General features: G+C 44.8%; 1 long non-coding RNA gene across 2 annotated transcripts in view; it reads right to left on the bottom strand.

Annotated features, from left to right (window-relative positions):
* Positions 1–325: 325 nt before the first annotated feature.
* Positions 326–25,309, bottom strand: part of LOC106605042 (uncharacterized) — a 29,435-nt gene continuing 4,451 nt past the window's right edge. For both annotated transcript variants that reach the window (XR_001328780.2, XR_006769898.1), the window contains 3 exons: positions 23,882–23,985; positions 12,373–12,486; positions 326–1,844 (listed from right to left, as the gene is read on the bottom strand). This is a non-coding gene — a long non-coding RNA (uncharacterized lncRNA). The remainder of the gene's footprint in view (positions 1,845–12,372; positions 12,487–23,881; positions 23,986–25,309) is intronic.

Raw genomic sequence — 25,309 nt, 5'->3', positions numbered from 1 at the left:
GGTGAATTTTGCTCCCTTGGTTATTACTGGTGCAACTCTAGGGCAGCCATATATCCTCAGATTCTGTGTCGACTAATTGTGTGGTATCGCAAATTAACTCTGGATTGGGGAAAAAAAAACAGGCATCCTTATTTTGAAATTTCTTGTATTTTTCTCTCCCTCTAGCAAAACATAAAAATTGCTACTTAGCATGAATTATACATTAGCGGGGGTGGAGGGCACGGGGTTCCTCTCGCCCGCGGCGCTGTGGGGGTGGGGTGGGGGTGCAGACACCCGTCCGCACGCCTGCTGCACACCCCCGCCGAGAGAGAGCTCACCCCATCCGTCCCCCCCTCCCGCAGGAAGTGCAGCGCTCCACTTCCCCTGTCCCTCTGGGCACAGCTGTGTGTCACACACAAATCAAAATCAAATCAAAGTTTATTGGTCGTGTAAACAGTTTAGCAGATGTTATAGCGGGTGCAGCAAAACACTTATGTTGCTAGCTTTTAACAATGCAGTAAAATGTCAAACAAGTACACAAATAATAAAACAATTCAACGTTTTAAATAAAACGTTAAAATCAAGAAATGTAGGAACGCATCCAATCAACAACCCAAGTAGCTCTGTAACAGTAAGCCAAATGCAATCTATACATATATACACAGGATATTTACACAAGATATACTAAGAATGATATGTACAGCAGTAGATATATTAGAGTTAGCTTTGTCTGTAGTGAGCTATTGTCACAAGCGTCGTTGAAGGGGGACCAAAACGCAGCGGGTAAAGTGCTCATCTTCTTAATTTTATTAAAGAAAACACTTAATCAAAATAAACAAACGACAAAAACAGTCCAGTAAGGTGCACAAACCAAACACAAGTGAAAACAAACACAACTAAATATGGCCTCCAATTAGAGACAACAACCAGCTGCCTCTAATTGGAGGTCATTGCCAAAACTCACATAGAAATAGAAAAGCTAGATTAAACATAGAAATAGGAAAACTAGAACCTAAACCCACAATACCCAAACACACAAAACAAACACCCCCCTGCCACGCCCTGACTAACTATAATGACAAATAACCCCCTTTTACTGGTCAGAACGCGACAGCTATAGTATATAAATATGCATTGTGTATAAACGGTGTAACAAAAACGCTATGTACGGTAGTAGAAATATTATAACGCGCTAAATCGAGATTACAGTCTTTAAATACAAACAGTATGTACAGCAGTAGCTATATACGATGTGTAAACATTATTAAAGTGACCAGTGTTCAATGACTATGTACATAGGGCAGCAGCCTCTAAGGTGCAGAGTTGTGTACTGGGTGGTAGCCGGCTAGCAACAGTGTCTAAGGTGCAGGGCAGGGTACTGGGTGGGGCCGGCTTGTGATGGCTGTTAAACAGTCTGGAGAAGCTGTTTTTAATTATTTCGGTCCCAGATTTCATGCACCTGTACTGTCTCCACCTGCTAGATGGTAGCAGGGTAAGCAGGCCGTGGATCGAGTGGCTGAGATCCTTGATTATTTTCTTGGCCTGTGACACTGGGTGCTGTAGATGACCTGGAGGGCAGGCAGTGTGCCCCCGATGATGCATTAGGCTGACTGCACCCCCCTCTGGAGAGCTCTGCAGTTGCGGGCGATGCTGTTGCCGTACCAGGTGGTGATACAGCCCGGCAGAATGCTCTCGATGGTGCATCTGTAGTCTTAGGGGCCACGGCAAATTTCTTCAGCCTCCAGAGGTTGAAGAGGCGCTGTTGCACATTCTTCACCAGGGTGTCGGTGTGGAGGGACCATTTCAGATCCTCAGTGATGTGCACGCAGAGGAACGTGAAACTTTTGACCCTCTCCACTGTAGCCCTGTCGATGTGACACACACACACACACACACACACACACACACACACACACACACACACACACACACACACACACACACACACACACACACACACACACACACACACACACACACACACACACACACAGGTTGGGCTAAATGCTGAAGACACATTTCAGTTCAATGCATTCAGTTCTGCAACTGACTAGGTATCCCCTTTCCCTACTCAGTCCACTTTATCTACTGACCCATCAATCAAATACTTTGGGTACACAAGCAAGAACATATATTTCTTAGGTCAGAAGCTACATTTACATTCAGTCACATCCAATGTGAAGAAAGAAGACTAGCTGATGAAGTTGACTGTATTAAGGATAGAAATTGGATCGTCTCTGTGTTTATCCAACACCTTCTAATTCAATATGAACACCCAATCAGGAATCAGGGTCAGAGGTCAACGTCACATCACCACACTGGCCCTCATTCTCATACTCATGCTGCTCATTAAGCCTCCTAATCAACAAGAAAGCCAGCATATCACACACGATACACACATACACATGCACAAGCATCCACACACACACACACACACACACACACACACACACACACACACACACACACACACACACACACACACACACACACACACACACACACACACACACACACACACACACACACACACACAGGACTTCTCCTTCCTGTCTCCCTCACTAATTTAGTAACAATTACACATATAGATTTTTTCATTCATTGGAAATTATATTATTTTGGATCCACTCATATATTATTACATTAAACGATCGTTCTATTAAAAGTGGGATTGTTGCTCTGTGAATGAACCATATCTTTAATTACCTTGCCTCTCTGTAGTAAAACACATACAGTTCAGAGGCTCAGAGTAATTGGCTTGGAGAAGATGTACAAAAAGAAAGAAGAAAAAGGTCTCCATAATTAATACATCTATCAGGCTGGCCATGAGAGTTAGCAGGGTAGAGCCGCCTCTGAGCTGGTTTTACAAGTCGACAAGGGAGAGCTCAGACTCTGCCCTGAGACCATGGATTCTCCATATTCATCTGGATTTTATAGACCACGCTGAGTTGTGGCGGTATCTATAAATCGTAGAGACTTGTAGAGACACCAGTCAGAGTGTAGCAGTGCGTGTGACCTTGTCTGTGTGGTGTCCTATAGGTGGGCTGCTTGCCTGCGTGTGTGTATGTGTGTGTGTGTGTGTGTGTGTGTGCGTGTCTGAGTGACGGGATGGCCAGAGGCCCTGATAATCTTTATGATAAATCATCTCAGTGCAGCCTGCCTCTACAGCCATGATGAATGACAGCTCTAAATACCTGGGAGGGTAGCAGGGTTGTTTAAAGGCCTCCAGTATTCACCGCTCCAACCCGGGACCCCAGTTTCCCTGTGTAAAAGAGCAGCATCATCCAAAGCCTGCAGTCTCAAATTGCCATTCTAGCTCAGTCTCAAGGCACCATTCTGGCTCTATCTCATGTCACCGTTCTGGCAGCGGTTCAAACCTCACATTGGCTCCCATTCAGGCTTCGTGCTGGCTGGGTTTCAAGGCCCACACTGGGCTATGTGCTTCAGCCTCCACTGTGGTTCTTTGTGGCTCTGTTTCAGGCAGGGCCCCTTCAGTTTCAGCACCCTGGGTTGCTGGCATCCTGCCCGCGCAGATCAGTGGGAGATCTCAGCAGAGCCCTTTGTTTGGGGTGGCATTTTTTTTCTCCCACTCCGCCTGTAATCTAAACACCTAAAGCATCTCACGCTCGACAAATCGGCTCCACAGACAACGGAGCGGCACAAGACAAATGGCTGGAGGCGGTTCAACCCTCCGGGACTGATGGCATCTGACCGGGCCTGACCTCCCAAAGGTTAAAGGCACGTTCACTTACAAAGCAATCAATTATCGGGGCTGCGTGGCCCCTTTTAACAAACGCTCCCCTCCCTCTTAACGACAGCCACACTTCTAAAACAGCAAGGCTTATTAATGACTAACACTACTGTGGAGACACCCCCAATCTACAGTACAGTGTGTGTTACAGTTTCACAATTACAACACAACTCTTAAACAAGCTATTTTTTTGCCTTCCCTCTCGTGTATCTGTATCTGCCTTTTGCTTGTTCTACACTCTCCGTTTTCCTCCCTGGGCTCTCTCTCTCCGTCGGTATCTTTCTCTTTCTCTGTTTCTCTCTCTCCTCTGTATTTCTGTCTGTATTTTTTTTCTCTCCCTCTGTTTTCCTCATGGGCTCTCTCTCCATGTCTCTCGTATCTTTCTCTTTTCTTCTCTGTTCTCTCTCCCTGATCTTTCTACCTCCGTGTCTGTAGTCTCTCCTGGTCTGCGTTGCAGGTTTGTCCTGCTAGCTGAGCTTGGCGGGCCCCTCAGCTGTTCGGCTGTGTTAGTAATTACCATTTCATTAAGAATGACAGTTTCGAGGGTTGAAGCACCATTTCATCAGGGTCTCGTGGGAAAGACGCTTGCCAAATTTTGTGCGTGAACGGCAATTATCTCTCTATGTCTGCAATTCACTATTTTGTACTTAGTTGCTTGACGACAGCGATGAAATTCGGAGCAAAAATGTGTCTAGGATGGATAGGCATACAGCAGAGGCCATTCCTGGTTAGCTCAATATCTTAGAGGTATTAGACTAGAGATGGAAGAGCTGACTGAATAATGGCAGAGGGTGCATCATACTCATGAGAAAACAGAAATGGTGTGCACCCACAGCAGTAGGTATATATAATCTCTTGTCACACAGCTAGAACTGCATTATGCTTGAATGCAATAGTGCAGTAAGGGATGCTTCTGCATGTCTTTGTGGGTGTGTTTTTAGCATGCGAATATGGGTGCTAAGTTTCCGTTTACATCCTCTGTGTGTGTCAGTGTGTGTGTGTGTGTGTGTGTGTGTGTGTGTGCGCGTGTGAACCCTGCGTATGTGCACGCATGCATGTTTGTGTGTGTACCCACGTACGCGTGTGTGTGTGTGTGCCACTCCCTGAGAACCAGGGAAGAAAGAGCTGGGTGTGAGTTATAGTGACAGGATTCGGAGCTTGTCTGCTGGAAACTGGTTCAGCTCTTCTAATTGCATGTCTACTCTGAATGATGGGACACTTAATTCCTACACATTCCACACAATTGCTTTCCACTAACACGGGACCAGGGAGGGAGAGACAGGTTCCGGGGCCATATGGAGAGGGACGCGGGGGCCAGTGAATAAATGGGATATCCCCAGCTCATCCCTAGATCCAGTCAGAGCGATGAAACAGCAGCACTAATGAAACAGATTCCCACCAACACCCCAGCCGACTGCATGCACCACGTGATGGATAGCTATATGTGTGTATATTTGTGTGTGTGTGTGTGTGTGTGTGTACGTGCGTGCGTGTGTGCTGAGTCCTGGCCAAGCAGTGCAGGTAAGCCAGAGGAGCTGTAGGGAGCCTGCTTATTGACGTGACCCTGGAACCTCCAACCCTACCCTCAGCTCCATCTTCCATCCACAGCCCCACCGGTAGCAGCAGGGAAGGTAGACAAGTGCAGCCCTGCTCTGCAAATGATTTCACCAGCCAGCCCTCATCCAAGCAGGCAAAGCACTTAATTACTTAAATTGATCATTATTAGCTTCAATTAGAGAGGGACACTGGGGGGAAAACAAGGTCCTGATTCCTGCAGACAGATCACAAGCAGAGGTGAAGGCAGAGGTGGCTCAACTAGCCTCCAACACACACATCCTAAGCCCTAAGCAGGGGTGGAAGATGCATCCTCGGTGGAGCCGCAGTAGAGAGTACGGATAGGAGAAGGACCCCCCTCTCACGCCCCTCCACGGTGCCTGTGTTTGTGTTTCTGGGGCGCTGGGTGACCTTTGACCTCGGGCTAATGAGAGCGATAACGAGGATTAAAAGGGGGTGACTGGAAGGTGTCTGTGAGGGGGTTTAAACAATTACACTCGGCTGCCAACATGCCTTTTCCTCATGACTCAGGAAATTACAGTCTCTCTCTCCCCTTTTCTGGCCAACACAAAAGAAAAAGGCTTATGGAAAATAATACATTATCCGGAGCCACATTAACTTGGATGTAAATCGCTAGGCAATTATGTTTTAATAGGCCTTTAAGCGAATGAGTAATTGGGGGTGATGCTGGTGAGGTTGATCATGGTAACCCATCTCTCGCCCTCTGTGGCCAGCAGAACAGGCCCCGGCCATTGTGTATCGGTCGAGTGGAAGTGTGTGTACAGCATGTGTGTGCGTCCATGCAGGTGTGTATGTATATGGGGTTGAAACCTAAATTATATACAACTGAAATTTCACAGGTGGGTAGAGAGCGAGAGAGTGGGGTGGACATGTAAGGGGCTTGGCCTGAAGCGTTGAACATCATGACATGACATGAATTGGAATGTGTTTAGGCTTTTACTAGCATCAGAACTTAACTGAATTACATAATTATATACTAGATATTAGGAATATATAAAAATATGGTTCCGGAACACTAGAGATCACTTTAATTTCCCAGTTCTGTTTCCATTCCTCGAAAAATGACGTTATTTTCCGGCATTCGGTTCTATTCCCTAAATTGGTTCCAACCCAGAGCATGTACAGTATGTGTGTTTTTGTTAGTATGTGTGTGTGATTCAATCGTCCCCCCCTCCCCTGTCTTGCTCCAAAACATTGATGAGCCTGAAAAGATGAGCGTGAGGCTACAGAGTGCCCTCTGACCTCTAACCCCTGGCCCTAGACAGTGACCTGTGGAATATCGATGTGTGTGTTGGCCATGCAGGGCTGCTGCTGGGTGTAGAGGGATCAGAATCAATGTGAGGAGAGATCGCTATAGACAGACCCACCTAGTGGAACACTAACTAATGAGACTGGCCAAGAACACTCACACAGCAGGGCAGACAGCAGGGAGGACAGAGAGCAGAACAGAGAACAGGGAGTGGGGAGTGAGGGAGAGGAGGGAGGGAGGTGAGAGAGAATTTAATTGTTTCCTTCAAAAGAACAAGCTAGTCTGGTACAGAGGAGTCCCCGAAAATCTCATATGCAGTCTCTATCCATAGTAAACTGTACTAGCACTGTGATGCAGTGGCACACATTTATATTGAGCCAATACACACAAGGTATATCAAATACTAATAGATCTGATCATCTCAAATTGTTCCAAATTGTGATGTAATTGTATAGATATTTGCATGATTTCACATTAAAGCTTCACATTTCCTAATTGTCATTAATTTAGATACTCCCCTTCTATAGAATGTTTTAATAATCACTTTTACCTCCGATTACCCCCCACTCACAATTATATCAATACTGCATGTTTTTCTTTACACTACAGGAAATGGTCAAGCAAACCTAAATACTTCTGGATGTACTGTATCTGTATAATCACCTCAACATAATTCACAACAAAACAAGACCATATGCACATCCGTTCCACTTGGGGACCCACCAGTCACAGAGATGTGAATTCTGATGAGTCATTTATCAAACTGCTCACTTTCATCCATTACTGTCAACACCGTAAAGGCACTTAAAGGACTACTTTACTACAACGCCTGTGAGTATGCAAATTTAGCAGACTATATTTCAGTACTTAAAGACCTCTCCGTGTTTAGTTTTCAACCAAGCTTCTCGTATAATTCTCTTAGGTTTCTGAGGCAGGCAATTTGCGCAAACATCAGAAGTTTCGTTTTAAAATAACCAAGCTAGCAAGAAAATCTGTTTTATTTTGTGGTAAGGCAACCTTCCAGCCCGTAACCCCCAGACCAGGCCCAGACCAACCCACACACACAATTAAACATTATCCTCAGATTTAATTAAAAGAGACTTGATACTCAAAGTACCTGTCAATAAATCAACATATAAGACACAGCTTGAACTTTTTATTCTCATGTTCAAACTGTTGATGGGAGAAAAAAATATTGGATGCCATATACTCTCCTTATTATTGACATAGTTTATCAGTTTGTCTGCAACATCCTCTTAACCAGGCCTACATCGTGTGTAGGCCTGGTTAAGTGAGATCTCTAACAGTGTTTCTATGGTCTGCATCCTGTCCTCTATCCTAGATATTCCTGTTCTGGCGTCACCATGGTTCTTCTGTCTGTGTGAGGGTCTTTTATAGCCCCCCTCCCCCCACACACCTCCCTTTCCCTCCCCCTGTCCCCCTCCAGCTGCTCTGTCACCCATGTCGCCAAGGGGACAAGGAGAACGTGGCGTTTCCCCTGGATCAAAAATTTACGAGCAATTAAAAGGCGGGCGATGCGGAGCATCCATCAGCCGGTGCTGCTGCCAGGATGGGTGAAGGGGCCGCAGTAAACCACACGCTATATACTTTTATATCTGTTTTCTCTCCAAAGAGGGAACGTTATGGCAAAATTATGTTTTACGGTCCACAGTCCTGCAGGGATGTAGACATCTTTCATGAAAAGCTGGCTTGGAGGTCACAGCCCGAGGGAGGGAGCAAAGACAGAGAGGAGTGTTTGTGGTGTGCTGTGGTGTGTGTGTTTTGTATTGATGTATATGTCTAGTTATAAGATACAAAACAAGGAGGATCTTAGTGTGTGTGTAAGAGATATGTACCATCCTATGGTCCATTAGTTACTATGGGAAGAGTGACCTGATTACCCTGTAGTTGTTTAAGAGGACACAATTCAAACGTGATCCTCTTCATTCAAAGACACACACACACACACACACACACACACACACACACACACACACACACACACACACACACACACACACACACACACACACAACGATACATTATCACTAATACACAAAAATGCACACCAACTCTCATGCATCACCACATTCTCTCTCTATTTCTGTCTCTCACTTTTTCTGGCTGTATGCGACAGGCCTAGACTCATTTGCATCCTTAATTGCATTGTAATGTACTTTTAATTTGAAAACGGAGGCAATTAATTATTTTGATATGGAACAAAATGCCGCAAATGTAAACATTCTAATAGTTCTCCATGAGCGGAGCATCATTTTTCAAAAAGGGGGATTGGAATCTTCTCATTTTTTATTTCGTTTTTTTTTTTTTATACCATTTCGCTTCTCATTCTCCTTGATATTCACTTTGTCTTTGCAGGGACGGCACCATTTCTTTGATCTTTTCTCAATTATTTTCCATCCAATCTTCCACGGTATAATTACAATAATTTTACCTATTCTATCCAAAGAGATTAAAGGAAATGAAGCCTGTTTGGACGTGCAGTTCTTTGGACTATATCCTCCAAGTGCTGACACACCCCAACTTGCCATTTCTGGGTCAGACACTTCAAGTGAAGATACTAACCAGAGATACATTTTTCCACTGTCAACCACATGATCAATAGGTGTCAGTGTTCAAAGGAATACAAAGCTGTATGAGGGGGTGCCAGAGCAGCTTCATTTGTATGGACCTGGGCTTGCACTGACACTGTTACTCTGTCAACCTGATAAACCCATTTCACAATGAAATAGGATGGATGCATGTTATTTTTTGCTCTTTTTCTCCAGCTCCATCACTCTCTCTACTTCTTCCCCCTCCCTTCTTCCAATCTCTGCCCCCTTCTCTCTCTGCGCCTCCTTCTGCCTCGCTCACTCTGCGCCTCCTTTTCCGCTTCCTCTCTCTCGCTTTCTCTCTCTTGCTCCAGAGGGGGCAGGCAACTCACTGACATCCCAGCAGGCCTAGCAACAGACAATAAATGACGAGTGACAAGCCTTTAGACCAATAAAAGCGCTGCCATATTTCATGCACAGTAAATCTGATTGCAGATTGCGCTGGCGTGTGGCGGCTGACATGTTTATTGTCGCGGTGGCGATGGGAGGTGGGTGTCGGTCTACGACATCAGTGTTTCTAAAGCTCCGTAGTCTATATGGAGGTCACACAGATGGAATTCTGGGTATACACTCGCCCCCCTTTCTCCTCTACATCAACCTCTTGTGAAACAACTATTCTATCGCAACCCTAGAAGCCATGCAGTTGCTCCTATCACAACAGCCATCTGTCCTCAATACAGTACACACATGTCCCCAATGAAACCTTTAGCCTGCTTTGTTAAACTAAACCACAAACTACACAAACACCACACAACACATACACATATATCATGCACAGAAATACTCCTCCCAACACAGCTAGAACTCAGCTATAACCCCGACTATCGTTCCTGAATAGTAAACCGATCCTCAGAGAACCAGAGGAGAAAACCCATCCCAGATCCCACTCCCTACCCAACAGACTTCCTCACACCTAAACCTCTTTGTGAAGACTCATACATTTGCCATCCTTCATGTGTTGTGGGAATTTGTGACGTTGTTTCTGTTTTGTTAACCATGTCTTTCAAATCATCTTTCATATACTTTACCATTGTAGAATAAACGTGTTCTTGACCTGAAGAAAAACATGTTTATATGAATAAGGCAATAGCCAGCATCATCACACTCTCCCCTAATTTCTACCGCAACACAATATCTCCTCTTAGCCTAATCTTAAGATCTTTTGTATTTTATCCCCATCTCCTAACAACTGTACCCATGTTAAAGTGACCCTAAACCCATGCACAGCTCTGACGGTCTTTATCCCCGCAATAAACCATTAGTTGTAATTACTGAGAACAGAGCAACAATATGATCAGGGCATTACCAGTCCTCAGCCACATCACCGAAATTGATGTATTTCAACAACAACTGCATTGTGATGTGATGAATCATTATAATCTAATTAATCTATTCTTCTCAGAGAAACAGACTGGTTATAATCTGTTGTATTACATATCGCCAAGAGAGCGAGAGAAGGATTAGACCAAAAGAAAGAGAGGGGAAGGAAGGAGCGAGAGAAAGAAATACAGTATAAAGGCGGAGACAGACAGAAAGAAAGATAAAGTACAGAGATGAAGGGAGAGAGTGACTGATAAAGATGCAGTGAAAGAGGGAGAGAGATAAGAAAAGAGGGGAGAAGGGGGAGAGAGATTTCGAGAGAGAGAGAGAGAGATGAGGTGAGAGAGCAAAAATACATTACAACTCTAGACTGATTACTGCAATGCCATTGCCTGACTGACATTGTAAAAGCATGACACCTGGAGGAGCCTGCCACTTAAAGCCTCTCTCACTCTGCATTTTTTTTTTTTTACCTTTTTTTAACTAGGCAGGTCAGTTCTTATTTTCAATGACGGCTTAGGAACAGTGGGTTAACTGCCTCGTTCAGGGGCAGAATGACAGATTTGTACCTTGCCAGCTCGGGGATTCGATCTTGCAACATTTCGGTTACTGGCCCAATGCTCTAACCACTAGGCTACCTGCCGCCCCACATTAGGAGAGAGTGCTTTCATTTTCCTGAGCCCTGCTCGGTGCAGTAAATCACAGCATCTATACACGCTCAGACACACTCGTCAGACACATGAATGGTGACACTAACAATGCTACTTCTGCCCTGCCAAAATCATTTATTCCCAAGTCATAAACAGGTGTCTGTTTTACAATGTGGGTGTAATATCAAGTAGTATGGTGTAGTATCTGAGGTATATACGTGTATATATATATATATATATATATGTCTGTAGTGTAGGGTGTGTTGTGTAGGGCACAGGTGTTGTCTGTGGGACTGTTTGGCTGTAGCATGTGTGTTTTCCATAGGTGTGTGGTGTATGTAACATGTGTCCCTAGTTCGTATGTGTGTGTGTGTGCGTGTGTGTGTTTCTGTGTGTGTATGTTTCTGTGCATGCGTCTATGTGTCATGTTCATGATATGTCAATGGCTGTAGTATGTGCGTTGTTTGTAGGCTAACGTGCTGGGGGTGATGTGTTACAAAAGTAACATGTTACGTAATCAGATGACTTTTACGAGTAATGGAGCAAAGTAGCGTTCTTTTTTTAAATTGGTAATATTATTACAGTTACTTTGTAACTGATGCATGCTTACTTTCAGAATCCTCTCTACTGGGCACGTTTCCATGATCCGATCTCGACTTAATTTAGTTCTCGCAAGCGAGCGGAGAAAGGCTGTTTGGAGAAATGTCATGACAGCTACCTCCATAAAAATGTAGAGGGTAAACCTCTGCTCTTTGCCATTGATTGCTTCTGTGATCGTGGCAAGTGTGTCATCTCTACGTCTCTATGGGTCCATGTTCGTTCGGTCTATAACTAGAAAGGCTCTAGAGAAAGATTTTGAATGAAAAGATAGTAAATCTGTACAGATCTTTGGCTTACAGTATATATGGATAATTAAGCAGCACTTGTAGAGTAGCACAGGAAAGCAGTGCCACAGATGAAAGGAGAAACTAGTGATCAAACCTGAGTTAGTATCTCGCCTTACTCCCCCCGATAGTCAAACAAACGATCAGGAAAGTAACGCAAAGTAATATAACGAGTAATATAACGCATTAATTTCCACACAAAGTAATATAGTAACATGTTACTTTTGTTAAACGCAACGAATAATATGTAATACATTACTTTTTCCAAGTAACTAATCCCAACACTGGCTACAGTACAGTATATGTGGTATACATGATGTGTGTGGTGTGTTTACACCGTGTGTGTAACGAGTACCTGTCGTGGATGTGGTACCCTGCTCCGTTGACACTCCATCCTGGCTCTTTGGGGTCGGGGACATTGGCTGTCATGGCGATCAGATGCTGCACATCCCTCCACGTCAAGTCAGGACTGGGAAGATAAAGACGAATATCATCAAATACATGAATGTACAATATGTGTATTGGACACTCCATCAAACCCCAGCAAGAAGCATTCATTCCTTCATGATACTCCTGATATTCCCTTATGATGAAATCTAGAGGGAGTTGAGCATACACAGGAACACATGTAGGCTAAACACGATTTGGTATGAAACACGTGTGTATTTGGCTTAGCATAGAAAGTGGACACACACATGAATATGTGCACATGATTTGGGCCTGCCATTGTGCCCATTACTGCGCATCCTCTACAAGTAAAATAATACGTTTAAGTCATTTCAAGCTTAATAAAGTTGGCGAAAACTATGAATTCAACGAAGTATATTGGAGACATAACAAAGGGGCTGGCGGAAAGAATGAATAGAGGGGACTTTTAATCCCGAGCTGGGTATTCTAATACAGCAGACTCAAGTGTCATGTCAAGCAATATACTAATGGAATCCAATTAAGACCTTTAAACTGCACAGAGAGCTAGAGGATATTAGCTCCGTTTTCTCTAACAAAAGACCAAAGGGTCGTCAAGGAGAGCCTTTTCAGGATATAAAAAAACATAAAGGAAATTGGGTTTTCTCCCTTTATCCGCTCATTATTGCTGGCTAAGAAAATAGACTTGAATGGAACTTAAAAACTGTGTTGACCACCCATTTCTAACATTAAGTTCTCGGACTAAGTAGCACTGGTGTCGGCTTCGACAGCCAAAGAGAAGTTGTCTGTCTGCTACGCAAAAGCACAACAAACTTGATTAAAGGTGGTTAATACAGTTGTGGCGACGCCGTGTCAAGCTCACATACTGTACACGTTGGTGTCCTTTACATAACATGATCAGCTGGTAGCTAAACTGTACTATATCCAACTACAACGTCCCAGTTTTACAGTTTGAAAATAGTGGCTTGTAAACAAATCCCATTTAGACAACAAGCATGTGTTTCAATTGTGGAATGAGGTTCTACCTGCTCAATACAACTGTCATTTTACATGTATATGCAAGTCATTTAGCAGACACTCTTATATAGAGCGACTTACAGTCATATGACAATCCCAAGGTCATGGTTAATACAAGAACATCTGTAATGCAACACCCATTTGTGATGCTGGAAGACGTAATCTATGGGCAGAAAATATCAGGCACAGTCCAACCAAACCATTCCAATCACATATAGGGTGGAAATGCTTTCAAAAAGCTTTCTTTTACAATAGAAAACAAAACAAACAAAAAACTGGCAACCAGCATGTGCAACCGGCAAGTGCTACAGTACACCATAGGAGTAATACCACTAATAATAGAAAAGATCAAAAATAAAACAAAAAAGGAGAGCACAGCGCAATCAATTATTTTAAGCTTTGATTTCAAAAGGATCCAGAGTGGGGAGCTGGGCTTTGTACTTTTGAACTGTTGCTCACAGTGTGTGTGTGTGTATGTGTGTGTATGTTCTGTAGTAAATATAGACAGTGCTGTGGCGTGATTCGGTTAGCGTGCACCCCCCCCCCCCCCCCCTCCACCCCCCACCCCTCCGGTGAAATCAGAGAAGCCCCCCCGGCCCCGACTGGTTTGCATAAAGCAAACTAAATTACATTTGCTTTGCTAAATCAAAGCCTGTATGGTATTCCAAGCTGCTCTCTCTGGGACAAATTACTTCAAACGGCCTCCTTTGTATCATAACAGAATAAAATAAAAAAATCAGCCCAATCAGCACCTCTCCAAAACCCTCGACTCGGGAATTAATTATTGAACCCTGGCGCGGATTTCTCTGTCTCTTAGCACACAGTGACACAGATCTATTTATTTGGAAAATAGCATTTTGCTCTTAAAAACACACTATTGGCTGGGAACCTGATTTAATTTCTCTCTGTCTATTTGTGGGTCTGTTTTCTCCCTCCCTTCCTCTCGCTCCCTCTTTCTTTCTCTCTCTCTCTTTCCTTCTCTCTGTTTTGGCACCACATTTCTGTTTTCCCCCTACAGGCATTAGTAGGGTTTGGGCCACAGCAGAAACAGCCTCCGAAAGCTCAGAATACCTCCTGGCATTTTACCCAGGACAGCCAGAGACAGAACTACTAAATATGCCCCAAAACTCCCCATAGCACCCACCCCCTGTCCACTTTCCAAGCACCACAAACCCTCCCAAACCCTGGGCAGACGTCTGAGTGAGTGAACACACAACTGTTTACAAATCCCCAGTTAATAGGATCACCCCTCATTGAGTTGACTGCTCTGATGCATCTGATGTAATCTATTAGCTGTATGATAGTCAGTGTACTGGGCAGATCAATAACCCTGGCCTTCTTATTACTCCACTGTGTACTGTTACTCCTCTTTACAGCTGCTGGTTAGGAATAGCATGCATGTTTAACGGTGTAGGGTGTGCGTGCATGCGTGGTGAGTGTGTGCAGGCATGCGCGTGCGTGTGTGTGTGTTTACGGGTGTGTCTGTGTGTGCATGTGTGCATGCTGGCGAGTATAGGAGCTGTGATTGTCTGATATCTGTAAGGGCTATTTCCAAGCGAATGTTCTGTGTTTATATTTTGCCCCCTAATAGGGGAAGATGTTTTGTGTGAATCTGTGTGTGCATGCTGGAGTATATTGCTGGTGCTGTGTATACTTGTGCGTATGCATATGTGTGTGTGTTTGTTCTGAGTGAGTGTGTGTGTGTGTGTTTTCGAGTGTGTCTCTAGCTAGTAGGTATAACTGTGTTTCCAATTAAGTTGAACCACAGGCCGGATCAATGCGGCCCCTCTGTGTGTAGGAATGAGCAGCCCTGGGCCCTCGGAGCATGCCCACGAATAATTTATCACACACACAGGGTGTGGGCAGGGGGGAGAGGGGGGAGGATGGGGTGAGGTGGGGGAGGGGGGGGGGGGGGGAGAGCCACAAGGACAGTGTCCAGCCCACAGGAGGAGGCTATGCAGCAGGGATAGAGAGAGGGAGCGAGAGAGAGAGAGAGAGAGAGAGAGAGAGGAAGAGAGAGCGAGAGATGGAGGGAAAAAGAGAGCAAGAGAGGGATCGAGAGATAGGAAGAGAGAGAGAGAGGAAGAGGGAGAGAAAAAGAGAGCAAGAGAGGGATCGAGAGATAGGAAGAGAGAGAGCGAGAGATGGAGAGAAAAAGAGAGCGCGAGAGATGGAGAGAAAAAGAGAGCAAGAGAGGGATCAAGAGATAGGAAGAGAGAACGAGAGAGAGACAAGGTCAGGACCCACAGGAATAACATTGTCCCTGTTAAATCATTTACATGAAGACAGAGCAAATCAACAATAAACTATTTATTTCTGCACTGTGGAGTCTACAGGGAGGAAAAGAGGGGAAGGGGAAAAATAAAAACTAGGGTAAGTACAGAGGTTAAGGGAAAGAAAGTGATAAAAGTGCTGATATATATAGACTTGTGCAAAGCATACATACAATACAGTGATCAATATTTCCAGTTTTTCATATTTTGAGCAATGACTGAGGGGTATATATGTGTGATAAGTGTGATGCTTTTCATTCAGGGGGATATGATCCGTTAGAACATTGCACTCGAGCCTGGGCTTGACTATCTTATTTTAGGAAGCAAACATATATTCAGCAAGGGTACACATCGCATTAGGATCTTCTGAAGAAGCACTTCAGACCTTACAGGAAAGAGAGAGAAGAGAGAGACAGAGGTGAAAAAGAGAGAGAGAGGGGGAAAGAGAGGAAAGAGAGAGAGACTACATACAGAGTCACTTACCCACATCAACACACAGTCCGACACACATCCACACACTCATTAACTACACAAATCAGCACTGCACTGGTTGCATTTAAAGGAGATCACAGGCATGTAGTTATTGGACGAGGCCTAATTGATAAAACCATTAGTAACACTTGTGCAGATAACAGATAGGGAGAATCCTAGTCTGCGCACAGTCACTCCAAATGGGCTCACTTAGGCTTAAAGTACGCCACATTAAAAGATTATGGCCAAATGTGGAGAGTTCCTATGACTCTGGCTCCCATTTCTGGGAGGATTAATAGGGACAAAATGAAGACAGAGCAGGGAGAGCAGAGCAGAGATTATGAAGATCCTGTCTTTTAGTGTGTTTCTGAGGTTGAGGGTGAGGTCCAGGGACTGTTGCATGTAAGGCCCTGATAATACGCAAACCACACATAATACCCCAATCATCAGTTTGTGTCTCAGGGAGTGTTTGAGTTGAGACCAATTAGAGGCTGCTGTCCCCACTGAGAACCCTAGCTGATTACACACTACACCAACCCCTATTGAGCGCCCTGCTATCCTGCTCTCAGTGGCTCAGACAGATAGACAGACAGACGAAGATGGACAACGCAGAGCGGAAGAGAGGAGACAGAAGGTGGGAACAGAGGGAAAGGAAAAAAAGAAACAGGGCTGGAACAGACAGAGGAAGGGGGAGAAAGAAAGAGAGGGTGAAAAAGTGGGGTGGAGTTGGAGAGGTGGAGAGAGAACGAGAGAGAGAGATAGCGATAGAGAGAACTGCCAGTTCACTCACACCGGTCTGTGATTGGAGCAAATTAAAAGATCATTTGTTTGCGCTCATGTGTCTGAATACGGGACCTTTCCCAGAGCGGGGCTGGCTGACCCCTGGCTGAGCACTGGCCACCGGGGTTAATGAGGAATCATCTCTCACACACCATCCTCCAATAATAACCTGACCACAGAGTCACACCACATACTCACACACAGACAGAGTGACAGGAGATGCTTTAGTCTCGCCACTGGCCAGGCCATCATTGTAAATAGGAACTGTCTGGTTAAATACAGTTATAATAAAATACAGTAAATGTAAGGGTAGAGCTTGGGGTTGTCATTGGTGATGGGAGACTAGAGCGGTACAGACAGACTCTAAGACTGTCGGGAGCGGGTAAAAGAGAGGGATGATAAAAGGTGGACTGAAGATGGAGGGAATGAACAGAGGTTGAGAGAATTAGTGAAGAGGCAAAGTAGCCAAAATGGGGTTGAGAATGTTGAGAATGTAAAAGATTGAAATAGACGTACAGAATATTAAAAAGCTGTAAAACTAAAGAAAGGATGGAATGAAGTATGTGATATTTACATAGAGGGACTAAAGTAAAACTGGAAAAGAGATTTGGAGTCAACACATTGAACCAGGAGAAAAGGGTTGGAGAGTAGACAGAGATAATTATTTTAATTGCACAGTGTGTGCGCGTTTTTTTGTACTCTGTTTGTGAAGCTGTGGGTGTTATGACAGTACTATTGTATGTGTGTGTGTGTGTGTGTGTGTGTGTGTGTGTGTGCGCATGTGCTCTGCTCAGCTCCATTAAGACGTGAGGGAAATATCAGCCCTGGGATGTGACAAATAGAAAAGGCTGTGTGGTGCAGCTCATACAAGCCCTTAACCAGTAATGTCCAGGGAGCGCAACTCGCCCAGGGGACCTCCGGTCCATTTTATGGCCAAGCGGGCGAGACTGGGCCGGCGTGGCATGACAGGTGGAGCGGTAAAGCCGTGCCCCGGGCTCATCAATAACACTGAGGAACGGCAGCAGGCAGACGCCACGGACAGCTACAAAGTTACAGAGCTACAATCATGACTAGGGCCCAAGTCCACACACCAACGCAGTGCAGAAAGAGAGAGACAGAACAAGAGAGAGAGAGAACGAGAGAGAGAGAGATTAGGAAATACACTATCTTTATGAAAGTATATGGACACCCCTTCAAATTGGAGGATTTGGCTATTTCAGCCACACCCGTTGCTGACAGGTGTATAAAATCAAGCACACAGCCATGCAATCTCCATAGACAAACATTGACAGTAGTGGCCTTACTGAAGAGCTCAATGACTTTCAATGTGGCACCATCATAGGATGCCACGTTTCCAACAAGTCAGTTCATCAAATTTCTGCCATGCTAGAGCTGCCCCGGTCAACTGAAGTGATGTTATTGTGAAGTGGAAACATCTAGGAGCAACAACGGCTAAGCCGCAAAGTGGTAGGCCACACAAGCTCACAGAATGGGACCGCTGAGTGCTGAAGCACCTAACGCATATACAAATAGTCTGTCCGCTGTTGCAACACTCAATACCGAGTTCCAAACTGCCTCTGGAAGCAACGTCAGCACAATAACTGTTTGTTGGGAGCTTAATGAAATGGGTTTCCATGGCCGATTATCCGCATACAAGCCTAAGATCACCATGCGCAATGCAAAGAGTCGGCTGGAGTGGTGTAAAGCTTGCCGTCATTGGACTCCGGAGCAGTGGAAACGGACAGAGTGATGAATCAAGCTTCACCATCTGGCAGTCCGACGGACAAATCTGGGTTTGGCGGATGCCAGGAGAACGCTACCTGCCCCAATGCATAGTGCTAACTATACAGTTTGGTGGAGGAGGAATAATGGTCTGGGGCTGTTTTTCATGGTTCGGGCTAGGCCCCTTAGTGCCAGTGAAGGAAAATCTTAAAGCTGCAGCATACAATGACATTCTAGACCATTCTGTGCTTCCACCTTTGTGGCAATAGTTGGGGAAGGCCCTTTCCTGTTTCAGCATGACAATGCCCCCGTGCACAAAGCGAGGTCCATACAGAAATGGTGTGGAAGAATTTGACTGGCCTGCACAGAGTCCTGACTCAACCCCATCAAACACCTTTGAGATGAATTGGAATGCCGACTGTGAGCCAGGCCTAACCGTCCAACATCATTGCCCGACCTCACTAATGCTCTTGTGGCTGAATGGAAGCAAGTCCCTGCAGCAATGTTCCAACATCTAGTGGAAAGCCTTCCCCGAAGAATGGAGGCTGTTATAGCAGCAAAGGGAGACCAACTCCATATTAATGCCCATGATTTCGGAATGAGAGTTTTGATGTGCAGGTGGCCACTTCATTTTGGTCATGGTTGAACATGCCCAATAGTACAACTACCTGGTACAAACAAATCAGTGCCTCTTGGTGGATTTAGTCTGGAAGTGAATGCACTAAATTAAAAAGCCTACAAAGCATTTTACTCCATAAAAAGACAATTCTCCCAAATAAATATTCCTATCCAGATTTGAGGCAAAATATTCAATAGTGTAATTTTACCAATTGACCTATATATGGAAGCAGGATTTGGGGTCCAACCTGTAATTACGAATAAAATCATTTGGAGGAAAACCCAAAAGAATATCTACATACAGATTTCTGCAGAATGATCCTAAATATCCAAAAGAAAGTACCAAATAACACACGCAGAGCAGAACCCGGAAGATTCCCTTTAATTGTAAATATAAAGAAAAGTACACAAAAAATGTTGCACCATTTGAAATTAAGACCCAAAACATCCAAAGCACTGGAAACCCAAGAGCTGAATCCCTATGACAGCTGTTATTCTAGGTGACGGAGAAATCGCAAATAAACTGGGTGACTTCTACTTTTACTTGAGTAACTTTCTATTAAGGTATCTATACTTTTACTCATGTACTGTATAACAGTTGGGTACTTTTGATAGCATGCAATGTGGGGTAGGAAGAAGGACGAAGTGGTGTATTGTGGGAGTTGTTCCCTGCAGGGGTCTTCACTGTGTTGATCCCACAGAGCACATAATATACTGCTCATTAAAATAAAGGGAACACTTAAACAACACATCCACATCCTATCTGAATGAAATAAATAATCTTATTAAATACTTTTTTCTTTACATAGTTGAATGTGCTGACAACAAAATCACACAAAAATAATCAATGGAAATCCAATTTATCACCCATGGTGGTCTGGATTTGGAGTCACACTCAAAATTAAAGTGGAAAACCACACTACAGGCTGATCCAACTTTGATGTAATGTCCTTAAAACAAGTCAAAATGAGGCTCAGTAGTGTGTGTGGCCTCCACGTGCCTGTATGACCTCCCTACAACGCCTGGGTATGCTCCTGATGAGGTGGCGGATGGTCTCCTGAGGGATCTCCTCCCAGACCTGGACTAAAGCATCCGCCAACTCCTGGACAGTCTGTGGTGCAACGTAGCGTTGGTGGATGGAGCGAGACATGATGTCCCAGATGTGCTCAATTGGATTCAGGTCTGGGGAACGGGCAGGCCAGTCCATAGCATCAATGCCTTCCTCTTGCAGGAACTGCTGACACACTCCAGCCACATGAGGTCTAGCATTGTCTTGCATTAGGAAGAACCCAGGGCCAACCGCACCAGCATATGGTCTCACAAGGGGTCTGAGGATCTCATCTCGGTACCTAATGGCAGTCAGGCTACCTCTGGCGAGCACATGGAGGGCTGTGCGGCCCCCCAAAGAAATACCACCCCACACCATGACTGACCCACCGCCAAACCGGTCATGCTGGAGGACGTTGCAGGCAGCAGAACGTTCTCCACGGCGTCTCCACTCTGTCACGTCTGTCACGTGCTCAGTGTGAACCTGCTTTCATCTGTGAAGAGCACAGGGCGTCAGTGGTGAATTTGCCAATCTTGGTGTTCTCTGGCAAATGCCAAACGTCCTGCACGGTGTTGGGCTGTAAGCACCACCCCCACCTGTGGACGTCGGGCCCTCATACCACCCTCATGGAGTCTGTTTCTGACCGTTTGAGCAGACACATGCACATTTGTGGCCTGCTGGAGGTCATTTTGCAGGGCTCTGGCAGTGCTGCTCCTGCTCCTCCTTGCACAAAGGCGGAGGTAGCGGTCCTGCTGCTGGGTTGTTGCCCTCCTACGGCCTCCTCCACGTCTCCTGATGTACTAGCCTGTCTCCTGGTAGTGCCTCCATGCTCTGGACACTACGCTGATAGACACAGCAAACCTTCTTGCCACAGCTCGCATTGATGTGCCATCCTGGATGAGCTGCACTACCTGAGCCACTTGTGTGGGTTGTAGACTCCGTCTCATGCTACCACTAGAGTGAAAGCACCGCCAGCATTCAAAAGTGACTAAAACATCAGCCAGGAAGCATAGGAACTGAGAAGTGGTCTGTGGTCCCCACCTGCAGAACCACTCCTTTATTGGGGGTGTCTTGCTAATTGCCTATAATTTCCAACTGTTGTCTATTCCATTTGCACAACAGCATGTGAAGTTTAATGTCAATCAGTGTTGCTTCCTAAGTGGACAGTTTGATTTCACAGAAGTGTGATTGACTTGGAGTTACATTGTGTTGTTTAAGTGTTCCCTTTATTTTTTTGAGCAGTGTATAAACTCAGCAAAAAAAGAAACGTCCTCTCACTGTCAACTGCGTTTATTGTCAGCAAACTTACAATGTGTAAATATTTGTATGAACATAACAATATTCAACATCTGAGACATAAACTGAACAAGTTCCACAGACAAGTGACTAATAGAAATGGAATAAGGTGTCCCTAAACAAAGGGGGGGGTCAAAATCAAAAGTAACAGTCTGTATCTGGTGAGGCCACCAGCTGCATTAAGTACTGCAGTACATCTCCTCCTCATGGACTGCACCAGATTTGTCAGTTCATGTTGTGAGATGTTACCCCACTCTTCCACCAAGGCACCTGCAAGTTCACAGACATTTCTGGGGGGAATGGCCCTAGCCCTCACCCTCCGATCCAACAGGTCCCAGATGTGCTCAATGTGATTGAGATCTGGGCTCTTCGCTGGCCATGGCAGAACACTGACATTCCTATCTTGCAGGAAATCACGCACAGAATGAGCAGTATGGCTGGTGGCATTGTCATGCTGGAGGGTTATGTCAGGATGAGCCTGCAGGATGGGTACCACATGAGGGAGGAGGATGTCTTCCCTGTAACACACAGCGTTGAGATTGCCTGCAATGACAACAAGCTCAGTCCGATGATGCTGTGACACACCGCCCCAAACCATGATGGACCCTCCACCTCCAAATCGATCCTGCTCTAGAGTACAGGCCTCGGTGTAACGTTCATTCCTTCGACGATAAACGCGAATCCTACCATCACCCCTGGTGAGACAAAACCGTGACTCGTCAGTGAAAAGCACTTTTCGCCAGTCCTGTTTGGTCCAGCAACGGTGGGTTTGTGCCCATAGGCGACGTTGTTGCCGGTGATGTCTGGTGAGGACCTGCCTTACAACAGGTCAACAAGCCCTCAGTCCAGCCTCTCTCAGGACACTCTGAGCACTGATGGAGGGATTGTGCGTTCCTGGTGTAACTCAGGCAGTTGTTGTTACCATCCTGTACCTGTCCCGCGGGTGTGATGTTCGGATGTACTGATCCTCTGCAGGTGTTGTTACACGTGGTCTGCCACTGTGAGGACGATCAGCTGTCCATCCTGTCTCCCTGTAGCGCTGTCTTAGGCGTCTCACAGTACGGATATTGCAATTTATTGCCCTGGCCACATCTGCAGTCCTCATGCCTCCTTGCAGCATGCCTAAGGCACGTTCATGCAGATGAGCAGGGACCCTGGGCATCTTTCTTTTGGTGTTTTTCAGAGTCAGTAGAAAGGCCTCTTTAGTGTCCTAAGTTTTCATAACTGTGACCTTAATTACCTACCATTTGTAAGCTGTTAGTGTCTTAACGACCGTTCCACAAGTGAATGTTCATTAATTGTTTATGGTTCATTGAACAAGTATGGGAAACAGTGTTTAAACCCTTTACAATGAAGATCTGTGAAGTTATTTGGATTTTTACAAATTATCTTTGAAAGACACGGTCCTGGAAAAGGGGCGTTTCTTTTTTTGCTGAGTTTATTACTGCCAGAAATGTATATGATTGCCATAGCCTGAGGGACACCTCACGAACATTAATTCCCTGAAGTTTTTACATTGTATATAATGTACAAGCAATACATAGTGTAACCATCATCCATGTACATTTTGTTATTAATTTATTAGCCATTGTTAATCTTATTCAATTAAATGTATCGACCAAAAATTACACAATACAACAACAGTAGTGTTGTGCCTGTATACATGATTATACAGTATGTAGTAGTATTATTACTACAATGAACTATTATTATTACATTTTAATAAATGCTCTTATCCAGAGCGACTTACTGGAGCAATTAGGGTTAAGTGCCTTGCTGAAGAGCACATCGACAGACTTTTCACCTAGTCATCTCGAGAATTTGAACCAACGACCTTTCGGTTACTGGTCCAGCGCTCTTAACTGCTAGGCTACCTGCTGCCCCACTACTGAAATGAACTGTATTTAATTATCCTTTATTCATTATTTACTGAAATACTGTACTACCAATATTGCTTTGGCAATATATACAAATTGTACTTTATGCCAATAAAGCATTCTATATTTGAGAGAGAGAGAGAAAACACTTGCACAAATACACAGAGAGAGAAAAGGGAGCTACTTGAACTTAGACATAAAGATGGGAAACTAAGACAGCTAATAAATACAAAGTGAACTACCTAAGCCATGGAATGCAGATGAAAAACAGACAGTGGAGAAAATGACGCAACAGTTGAGTAAGGTTCAGGAGGGGAGAGGATGACCAAGGCTTACTTGGTCTCCAGGACAAGGGCCAGAATCCCAGCCGCGATGGGTGCAGCACTGGATGTCCCCGCAAAATGGGTGACACAACCGTCCCGTAGACTGGACACTGTCACCTGCAGAGCACACAACAGAATACTGTACATTTCAATTGCAACTTAACAAATATAGTGGTGTACACACACACACACAACAACAAAAATGTTCAATGTGCAGGGTATACTCTTAGAAAAAAAAGGTGCTATCAAAAACCTAAAAGGGTTAGGAGAACCTTTTTGGTTCCAGGTAGAACCCTTTTGGGTTCCATGTAAAAACCCTTTTGGGTTCCATGTAAAAAACCCACAAATGTGTTTACATCCCTGTTAGTGAGCATTTCTCCTTTGCCAAGATAATACATCCACCTGACAGTTGTGTCATATTGAGAAGCTGATTAAACAGCATGATCATTACACAGGTGCCCCTTGTGCTGGGGACAATAAAAGGCCACTCTAAAATATGCCATCTCAAGTTTTGAGGGAGCCTACAATTGGCACGCTGACTGCAGGCATGTCTACCAGAGCTGGTGCCAGAGAATGTAATGTTAATTTCTCTACCATAAGTCACCTCCAATGTCGTTTTAGAGAATTTGTCAGTACTTCCAACTGGCCTCACAACTGTAGAACAAGTGTATAGCGTCGTGTGGGCCAGCGGTTTGTAATTTTCAACGTTGTGAACAGAGTGCCCCATGGTGGTGGTGGGGTTATGGTATGGGCAGGCATAAGCTACGGACAATGAACGCAATTGCATTTTATCGATGGCAATTTGAATGCACAGAAATACCGTGACGAGATCGTGAGGCCCATTTCTTTTAAGGTATCTGTGACTAACAGATCCATATCTGTATTTCCACACGTGAAATCCATAGACTAGGGCTTAAGGACTTTATTTCAATTGACTGATTTGCTCATACGAACTGTAACTCAGTAAAATCTTTGAAATTGTTGCATGTTGCTTTTAAATTTTTGTTCGGTATAGTTTTTTAGACCATGCACCTGGGATAATTGTTGAATGTGTGTAGTACACTCTTTGTTTAACCAAACAAACAAATTCACACAAACACTCTGTAGTTAGCTATTTTGCTCTCGGGTGAAGAATTCAGTGAAGTCACACGTGGGGGAACTGATTTTGTAACAGCGACCAGGGGATATTTCTCACTCACTCTCACACATATACACACCTAACGCTCCTCCACACCTGAGGGGTATCCTACAATGCAGTTTTGAGGAGTTAGCGAGGTAACTTTGGTCAACTCGGAGTTCAACTCGGGATAACCAGTCATACGAAAGTGGCTCACCTTTTAGCTAGGTACATTTCTATGGCAACGAATCCTTCAGAACTAACCTGCTCCGGGGCAGGGTAACTCACCGCTACTCCACTTACACTGAATTTAAATCGACTGAG

Source organism: Salmo salar, chromosome ssa05 (assembly GCF_905237065.1).
Source record: "Salmo salar chromosome ssa05, Ssal_v3.1, whole genome shotgun sequence".
Lineage (NCBI taxonomy): Eukaryota > Metazoa > Chordata > Actinopteri > Salmoniformes > Salmonidae > Salmo > Salmo salar.
This window is presented reverse-complemented; position numbering and strand designations above follow the sequence as displayed.